This window comes from Triticum aestivum, chromosome 3B (genome assembly GCF_018294505.1).
Source record: "Triticum aestivum cultivar Chinese Spring chromosome 3B, IWGSC CS RefSeq v2.1, whole genome shotgun sequence".
Taxonomy (NCBI): domain Eukaryota; kingdom Viridiplantae; phylum Streptophyta; class Magnoliopsida; order Poales; family Poaceae; genus Triticum; species Triticum aestivum.
In genome coordinates this window covers 829,861,294-829,871,358 of record NC_057801.1, presented here as the reverse complement: position 1 = coordinate 829,871,358, position 10,065 = coordinate 829,861,294, and the positions used below count along the sequence as shown (strand labels likewise).

The 10,065-nt window shown below is 45.5% G+C and overlaps 1 pseudogene; it reads right to left on the bottom strand.

Annotated features, from left to right (window-relative positions):
• Positions 1 to 1,920: 1,920 nt before the first annotated feature.
• LOC123073105 (uncharacterized) lies at positions 1,921 to 2,057 on the bottom strand (annotated as a pseudogene).
• Between the last annotated feature and the right edge of the window lie 8,008 nt (positions 2,058 to 10,065).

The window sequence follows — 10,065 nt, the reverse complement described above, 5'->3', positions numbered from 1 at the left end:
GAGGGAATCGCCTGCGATCATGCGCCCAGTCTGACGAGGGGATTTTCCTTGGATCCTGTTCTGCTGCCGCCCAAATCTTCCTGGGATCCCGTGACAGCTTTGGCTGCATCCCTTTGCATAAAATCACGCCCTGAAGCGGCACTTTTATCATCAAAAAACATATTTTCTTTAGGATTAGTCACATGATCAGCACTTAACTCACCCCCGTGATCTGGACTAGACATATACTCCGGAAGAAGTGCAATATTGTTTTTCAAAAGGGAATATTGTTTCATCAAATATAACATCACGAGAGATATAGATTCGTCCAGTAGAAATTTCAAGACACTTATATCCTTTGTGAAGGTTACTATAACCGAGAAACACACATTGAGTAGAACGAAACTCAAGTTTGTGATGATTATATGGACGAAGATTAGGGTAACAAGCACACTCGAAAATTCTCAAAGAGTTATAGTCTGGTTTTTGATGAAACAATGTTTCCAAGGGAGTAATATGACCAATCACTTTGCTGGGAAGACGATTTATAAGATAAGTGGCAGCAATAAAGGCTTCATCCCAATATTTTAAGGGCATGGGTGCATGAGCTAGAAGGGATAGACCTACTTCGACAATGTGGCGATGTTTATGCTCGGCGGAGCCATTCTGCTGATGAGCATGAGGGCAAGAGACATGATGACTAATACCAATGTCACGAAAGAAAGAGTTGAGTTTCTCATACTCTCCTCCCCAGTCACTTTGGACTGCAATAATCTTTCTGTTAAATTGACGCTCAACAAGTTTCTGAAATTCTTGGAAGATGGAAAGAACTTCAGATTTAAACTTAAGCAAATATATCCAAGTGAACTTGCTAAAGTCATCAATAAAGCTAACATAATATTTTTTTTCTTCCAAAAGAATCTCTTGCATGACCCCAAATATCACTAAAAATAAGTTCCAATGGAGCACGAGACACACTATTTGACTTAGGATAAGGGAGTTGATGACTCTTTGCACACTGACAAGCATCACAAACAGACTCAGTATTTTGACTAGATGACAATGGAAGATTGCCTTTATTCACAACTTGCTTGACTATGACCGAAGAAGGGTGTCCTAATCTTTGTTGCCATCTCGCCAAGGAGGGCTTGATGATGGAGTAAACTTGATGACGACGCTTTCGACTAAGTGCTCCGGATGTGATGGGATACAAGCCTCCAATGCATCTACCGTGGTGAATGAGCTCCCTTGTTGCCCGATCCTTGATGAAAAAATATGTTGGATGACTTTCAAAGAAAACATTATTATCGGCAGATAAACGAGACATAGATGCTAGGTTTTTGTCGGCTTGTGGAACATGAAGAACATCTTTTAGAATAAGATCACGTTTAAGAGTAGGGGAATTAATAGATGCTTGACCAATGTGACAAATATCCATACCTCCACCACTTGCGGTGTGAATTTGATCGTTGCCGAAGTATCCCTCCCTCATGGAGAGTTTTTCAAGCTCGTTGGTGACATGATCAGTGGCCCCTGAATTGGCGTACCAGACCGTGCCATCTCCTCCTTGCTCTCTGATCGCATCGGTGACATGACGAGCGTCAGGAACAAAGTCTTCATCCTAACGATGCCAACAGTCCATGACCTCATGGCCTGGTTTCTTGCACAATTGGCACCGAACACGGTTGCTTGAGGAAGGACCAGAGGAGGTGTGATTGTTTTTGAAGCCACCCCCTCCAGAACGGGCAGGAGCGTTGGTGTTGGTGTAGCCGCCCCTGCCGTGTCGTGCACCTGATCCGCTGCCGCGGCCGCGCCCGCCACCACTGCTGCTGTTGCTGCGGTTCCTCCCCTGATCGCGCCCACGGCCAGTACCACGGCCACGCGAGGCGGCGTTAGCTGAAGACTGGAACACATTCGTCCCATGGAGAAGATTGAGGCGTGCGTCAAAACTGAGAAGCTGCGTGTACAGCTCCTGAACGGTCACGGGTTCAACCCACGCAGCAAGCGCCGACACGACCGGGTTGTAGTCGAGGTCAAGGCCGGCCAGAACTTGGGAGACGATCTCGCCTCTGGACATGGCAGCTCCAGTGCAGGCGATCTCATCCGTGAGCATTTTGATCTTGGCTAAGTACTCTGTCATGGACATGTTGCCCTTCTTGAGGTTTGTGAGTTCCATCCGAGTATTGATCGCCTGTGCTTCGGTTTGGGCAGCAAACATAGCTTCGATCGCCGCCCACACCTCCGCCGGTGTCTGAAGGGTAACCACCTGTGCAAGAATCTCGCGAGATAGAGAACCCATCAGAAAAATCTGAACCTGTTGCTGATGTGCATACCAGAGAACTCAGGCGAAATTGGCGATCTGCTCCTCCTTCCCTTCCTTGGTGATGGTAAGGGTTTCTGGTGGTACCTGGCTCGCCGGATCAAGGTGGTGGCCCATCTGTGCGCCTCTGATTTGAGGCAGCACGATGGCCTTCCACATGAGGTAGTTGTTCCTCATAAGCTTCTCCTGGGGGGGTGATCCAAGGGACGTGGCGAGAGCACTCATGGTGCTGGAGGTGATGGAGGCAGTAGTCATGGCGATAGGTTGAAGATAGGCTTGTCTAGATGCGATCTCCTTTTGATCTTAGGAAGAAGTCGCTCTGATTACCATGTAAGATTGTTGGGAAGCGTTAAACCCTTTGCTCGGGCCGCACTTATATTTATATGGGCAATGTCGTGGCTTACATGAAGAAAACGATCGATAAATCGATCGGTAAAGAGAGTTGGAACAAAAGAAGAGATAGAGAGGAGATACAAGTTTAAACAGGAGAAGTTCTCTCTCACTAGTAGAAAAAGGGTCAAACGTGAAGCACATTAGTGCCGGTTTGTATTTGAGCCGGCACAAATGTATACATTAGTGCCGATTCCAACGGCTAGCCGGGCCGCTCTCATTAGTACCGGTTCGTGGCTAACCTTTAGCACCGCTTCGTGCCACAAACCGGTACTAATGAGAGTGGTGGCGGGATGTTGTTAGTCTGGGCCCCCTCTAGCACCTTTAGTACTGGTTCGTACCACGAACCGGTACTAAAGGTAGTCCTACATAAACCCTTCGTCCACCCGAGCTCGCTCTGTTCTTCCCCTTTCCCCTCTCCTCTCTGTTCTTCCCCTCTTCCTCTCGAGCTCATCACACATTTTGCCCAAAATTTGTCAAGATTTGAAGGCCCCCATCCATTCAAATGATCACAAAGGTTAGCAACTTTGTCCTTTCATCTCTCATTGCTAGATTAGCTCTTGCAATGCTTTATATAGTTATTAATTTGTGAGTTTAGTAATTTGGGAGGAAATATATATATGTGCTAGTATTTGATTTATATGCAATTTGAGGTTAAAATAACACTTAGTTTGCATATGTAGGTGTGGTTTACTTAGTGCCTTCTAAATCTCCGTCGTAACCACCGTCGATCGCCCGCACCGTCCCGTCGCCGGCACCACCTTGTGGTGAGCCTCTTGTTCATGAAATTTTATATAAAAAATTGATGTTTGTGTGATTTGGATATATAGTTACTCGTATAATAATTATCTTACCCGTACGTTATTTGTTATACATAGTGCCATGGTTTTGATATCCGTCCCCGTCGGCCCTCGTCCTTGTTATGATTCGGATGTGGTATATTCTCTTTTAAAACTATTTGTTGCATTTCGTGTTTATGACAAATTATGCCCATCAAGTTGACATAGATATTTTTATCTAGGAGGTATGTGAACCGGAAATTCCAACCGACCCTATTGTCGAGAGGTTAAATTTAGTTGAAAGAGAAAACGAGTACTTGAAAGAAAAATTGAAAAGAATTGAGGGGGAGAAGATGGAATTGGAGTTGCATGTTGCCGATGTCGTCGATGATCACAAGATCAAGAAGGAGAAAATGCGCTTGAAGATTAGAAAGATTAGAAAATATGCCATCGATAGTGAGGCTTGGTATCATTATGCTGTTGGATCAATTGTTACCTTAGTTGCGATCTTGATCGCATTTGTTGTTGCATTTAAATGCTTTAGCTAGAGAGTTATTTGTTTGTTGCATTTAAGTGTTGTATGAACTTTATGTATGAACTTGTATTAATTTGGTCTATTCGGTGTTGTGTAATGAAGATGAGCCGGCAATGGATGTACGATGACCGATGCTCTCCCCAGTTCGTTGAGGGCGTGCATACTTTTCTGCTTGCGGCTGAGGCAAACAAGCGGGCGGATGGTTTTATGCCTTGTCCATGTGCTGGCTGTAAGAATGGTCGCAATTACTCTACGTCAAGAACCATTCACGTCCACCTGTTTGAGTCCGGTTTCATGCCCCACTATAATGTTTGGACCAAGCACGGAGAAAGAGGGGTTATGATGGAAGACAATGAAGAAGAAGAGGACGACGACAGCTATCCTGGCCATGGGTTCCCTGAATACGATGATACAACAATGGGGGAAGAAGCTGAGCCGGTAATGCGGGAAGAAGCTGAGCCGGCAATGCGGGAAGAAGCTGAAGAAGAGGCATCAGATGAGCCCGTTGATGATCTAGGTCGGGCCATTGCCGATGCAAAGAGAAACTGCGCAAGTGATTTGGAGAAGAAGAAGTTGCAGCGCATGTTAGAGGATCACAAAAAATTGTTGTACCCGAATTGCGTAGGTGACAAGAAAAAGCTGGGCACCACACTGGAATTGCTGCAATGGAAGGCAGAGAATGGTGTATCTGACAAGGGATTTGGAAAGTTGCTGGTAATGATAAAGGATATGCTTCCAAAGGACAACGAATTGCCCGAGAGTACGTACGAAGCAAAGAAGGCTGTCTGCCCTCTAGGGTTAGAGGTGCAGAAGATACATGCATGCCCTAATGATTGCATCCTCTACCGCGGTGAGTACGAGGATTTGAACGCTTGCCCGGTATGTGGTGCATTGCGCTATAAGATCAGCCGCGATGAGCATGGTGATGTCGAGGGCGAGCGCCCCAGGAAGAAGATTCCTGCCAAGGTGATGTGGTATTCTCCTATAATACCACGGTTGAAACGTTTGTTCCAAAACAAAGAGCATGCCAAGGCGATGCGATGGCACAGAGAAGACCGTAAGAAAGACGGAAAGTTGAGAGTACCCGCTGACGGGTCGCAGTGGAGAAAAATCGAAAGAAAGTACGGGAAGGAGTTTGCAGATGACGCAAGGAGCGTATGGTTTGGTCTAAGCGCAGATGGCATTAATCCTTTTGGGGAGCAGAGCAGCAACCATAGCACCTGGCCTGTGACTCTATGTTTGTATAACCTTCCTCCTTGGTTGTGCATGAAGCGGAAGTTCATTATGATGCCAGTGCTCATCCAAGGCCCTAAACAACCCGGCAACGACATTGATGTGTACCTAAGGCCATTAGTTGAAGAACTCTTACAACTGTGGAATGGAACAGGTGTACGTGCATGGGATGAGCACAAACAGGAAGAATTTGACCTAAAGGCATTGCTGTTCGTGACCATCAATGATTGGCCTGCTCTCAGTAACCTTTCAGGACAGACAAACAAGGGATACCACGGATGCACGCACTGTTTGGATGATACCGACAGTATATATTTGAATAGTTGTAAGAAGAATGTGTACCTGGGACATCGTCGATTTCTTCCGAGCAGGCATCCCGTAAGAAAGAAAGGCAAGCATTTCAAAGGTGAGGCGGATCACCGGACGAAGCCTCGCCACCGTACTGGTGCTGATGTACATGATATGGTCAAGGATTTGAAGGTGATATTTGGAAAGGGTCCTGGCGGACAACCTGTTCCAAAGGACGCTGACGGACGCGCACCCATGTGGAAGAAGAAATCTATATTTTGGGACCTGCCATATTGGAAAGACCTAGAGGTCCGCTCCGCAATCGACGTGATGCACGTGACGAAGAATCTTTGCGTGACCCTGCTTGGCTTCTTGGGCGTGTATGGGAAGACAAAAGATACACCTGAGGCACGGGAGGACCAGCAACGTATGCACGGAGAAGACGGCATACATCAGGGTCATGCAAGCTACGCTCTTACCAAAGAAGAGAAGGAAATCTTCTTTGAATGCCTGCTCAGTATTAAGGTACCGTCTGGCTTCTCGTCGAATATAAAGGGAATAATAAACATGGCAGAGAAAAAGTTCCAGAACCTAAAGTCTCATGACTGCCACGTGATTATGACGCAACTGCTTCCGGTTGCATTGAGGGGGCTTCTACCGGAAAACGTTCGATTAGCCATTGTGAAGCTATGTGCATTTCTCAATGCAATCTCTCAGAAGGTAATCGATCCAGAAATCATACCAAGGTTACAGAATGATTTGGTGCAATGTCTTGTCAGTTTCGAGTTGGTGTTCCCACCATCCTTCTTCAACATCATGACACACGTCCTAGTTCACCTGTGCGAAGAGATTAACGTTTTGGGTCCTGTATTTCTACACAATATGTTCCCCTTTGAGAGGTTCATGGGAGTCTTAAAGAAATATGTTCATAACCGTGCTAGGCCAGAAGGAAGCATCTCCAAGGGCCATCAAAATGAGGAGGTCATTGAGTTTTGTATTGACTTTATTCCTGACCTTAAGCCGATTGGTGTTCCTGAATCGCGGCATAAGGGCAGACTGGATGGAAAAGGCACGCTAGGAGGGGAACAAATAATATGTATGGACGGACATTCTCTCACTGAAGCACACTACACAGTTCTACAGAATTCCGCCTTGGTGGCTCCGTATATGGATGAACACAAGAATTTGCTACGCTCCAAACACCCGGAGCGGTCTGATGACTGGATTACACGTGAACAAACCAGGAGTTTCGCCAGCTGGTTGCAGACACGTACCATGCATGACACCTCTATTGAAGATGACCTGTACTTGCTGTCCCAGTTACCATCTTCGAATATAATGACTTTCAAAGGGTACGAGATAAATGGTAATACATTTTACACGATCGCCCAAGATAAGAAGAGCACCAACCAAAACAGTGGTGTCCGCTTTGATGCAGAAACCAAGACGGGAAAGGAAACATATTATGGTTATATACAGGACATATGGGAACTTGACTATCGACATGGTTTAAAGGTCCCTTTGTTTCGGTGCAAATGGGTCAATATGACACGAGGCGGGGTAACGGAAGACCCGCAGTACGGAATGACAACAGTGGATCTCAACAATCTTGCGTATGCAGACGAACCATTCGTCCTAGCCAATGATGTGGCACAGGTTTTCTATGTGAAGGACATGTCTACCAAGCCAAGAAAAAGAAAAGATAAGGAAGCGAATGCATCGTACGATGAGCCAAAGCGGCACATAGTTCTTTCTGGGAAGAGAAACATCGTGGGAGTGGATGACAAGACAGACAAGTCAGAAGATTATGAAAAGTTTGATGAAATTGCTCCATTCACAGTGAATATTGACCCGAGCATCCCGTTAAATGATGAAGATTTTCCATGGTTACGGCGCAAAGGGACACACGCGAAGAAAAAGTTTCACACCCAAAGATCTGGGATGTGATCGGCTTCACTAGCTATCATCACTTTCTTCTGTGTTTCGCACCGAGAGGGGAATCTCTGTAATAGTTAGGGTAGTTATGTGGTTTGGCATTTGAAACGCGAAGAAATTTTATGTGCAAACAAATTCACACTAATTTCAAATAATTCAAAATTTAAACTATTCAAATTTGAAAACTACGGGCACTAAAGAAAAAATAGCAGAAAAGAAAGAAAAACTATAGCTGAAAAGAAAAAACTATATAAAAAACTACTCAAAATAAATAGAAGAAAATAAATATAGCAGAAAAGAAAAAACTACTCAGAAATAAATAGAAGAAAAAATAAAGCAGAAAAGAAAAAAAATTATATTTGCTATTTTTCAATCGTTTACAAAATGACCGTGAAATTGAAAATCACTACAAAATGAACTCTAAAGATGTTGAATTTTGGCAAACTAGATAAAAAACTACTCACAAATAAATAGAAGAAAATAAATATAACAGAAAAGAAAAAACTATACAAAAAACTACGCAAAAATAAATAGAAGAAAATAAAGCAGAAAAGAAAAAAATATAAAAAAATTGGGGCGCTGTCATGTGGGCCTGATAGGCCACAGGTGTGTAATTACAGGCCTTAAAGGCCCAGCAGACTCACAGGGCAGCGCCCAGAGTTTAGGCCCACAAGCCTGCTAGCTATATAGAGGAGTTCGAAGTGGTAGCCGTGGCTGGGTTTATAAACCAGTGCGGCTGCCCTTCACCCGGCGAGGTGGGACTAAACTTTGGGGTGGCAGCGCGACCCCTTTAGTACCGGGTGGTGGCACAAACCGGTACTAAAGGGGGGGCCTTTAGTACCGGTTTGTGCCACCACCCGGTACTAAAGGGGGTCGCTTCCCGCCGCTTGGCCTGGCCAAAACAGGCCTTTAGTACCGGTTGGTGGCTCTAACCGGTACTAAAGGTGCCTTCTATATATACCACAACTACGAAAATTTCAGTTTCCCTCTCTGTTTGTTTCTCTGTTTCCGTCTCCGTCGCCGCCACCGCCGCCCTCGATTGTCTCCGTCGCCGCTCATCTCCGTCGCCGCCCCCGTCCCCGTCGCCGCCCCCGTCCCCGTCGCCGCCCCCGTCTCCGTCGCCGCCCCCGTCTCCGTCGCCGCCCCGGGCCCGTCCCCGTCGCGTCGTCCCCGTCCCCGTCGCGCCGTCCCCGCCGTCGTCGCCCCGGCCGTCGCCTCGCCGTCGCCTCGCCGTCGCCCGCTGTGAGCTCTCCCTCGCTCCCGGCGGCCACCATGGGCGCCGCCCCTCCCCGAGCCCATACACACACACACACACAAGCATGCATGAACACACACACACACGTACATATGTATTTTGTATGTTTAATTAGTTTAGATTATTTAGTGTTTAATTAGTATACACGTATTTTGTATGTTTAATTAGTTTAGATTATTTAGATTATTATTTTTTCACTATTATATATGTATGAATGCATGTTAGATGGATATAATTAGTGTTTAATTAGTATGGAATTTTTTTATATAATGTTGTTTTTCAGTTTTTTAATGGATGTATAGAAGTTGTGTTTTCTGTTTTTAGTGTTAGATGCTTAATTAGTATGAAATAGTATATAGATTTTTGAAATAGTAGAAATGTTAGAAATTTTAGTTATCAAAATCCAATCATTAAAAAAATATTACTTTTTGCGGGCATATAGCTAGTATTTGTTCTCGACGATGCCCGGCCCGCATCCTCGCCGTCGACCCGTCCGCGACGACGTCCAGCCGACCCATGTCTGGGACTGGGCTCCGCCGGGCTGGCACTGGGAGGTGCTGCCTGGAGGGGCGCGCCGCTTGATGAGGAACCCGACCCCGGGTCCCGTCGTCGACCCTGATCTCGTTTGGTGGCGTTCGCGTGGGCCAGTTTCGGTGCGAAGGGACCTGGCCCCGCCGGAGGTGGTACGTCGCCGTGTCAGGGAGGAGGACGAGCACGTTCATCGCTACATGGTTGCGTTAGAGGGCGGCAGGTTCTCTAATACCTGGCAGTATCTTCGGGGATCTCACTTCAGCTATGATCCTGTGAGGGTTCCTTCTCTCTGGGTGTCCACCGCCCGCGCCGCAGGAACCGCGAGTGTCCTAGATTCTTCTGTAGTATTCGATCTTTAATTAGCTAGCCAGTGATGTATTATTCAATATTATATATTATTCAAGATAATGTATTCAAGATTATATCTATTATTCTAGACGAAGTATTCAAGATTATATCTATTATTCGAGAAGATGTAATTTGAATACTAAATTGTTTTATATTTCTTTTGAATTAGTTAAATAAAAGCTATGACAGACAATACCGATAGAGAGGGAGAACAGACCATGTTCGATATGATACGCGGGCCAGATGATGATCAGAATAAAGATTATGACGGCTCCGAATTTCTAAACAACACCGGAGAGGGTGATATGATATTCGATTACGACGACCGAATTGATGAAGTCATGAACTACGATTATGACAATGACGAAGAACATGTTGATCCTGAAACAACAAAGACCGGCGAGGTATATATATTTATATAAGCAGGTATCTGGTGATCATCACATGTTTTAAATGACTTGAAGATATATTA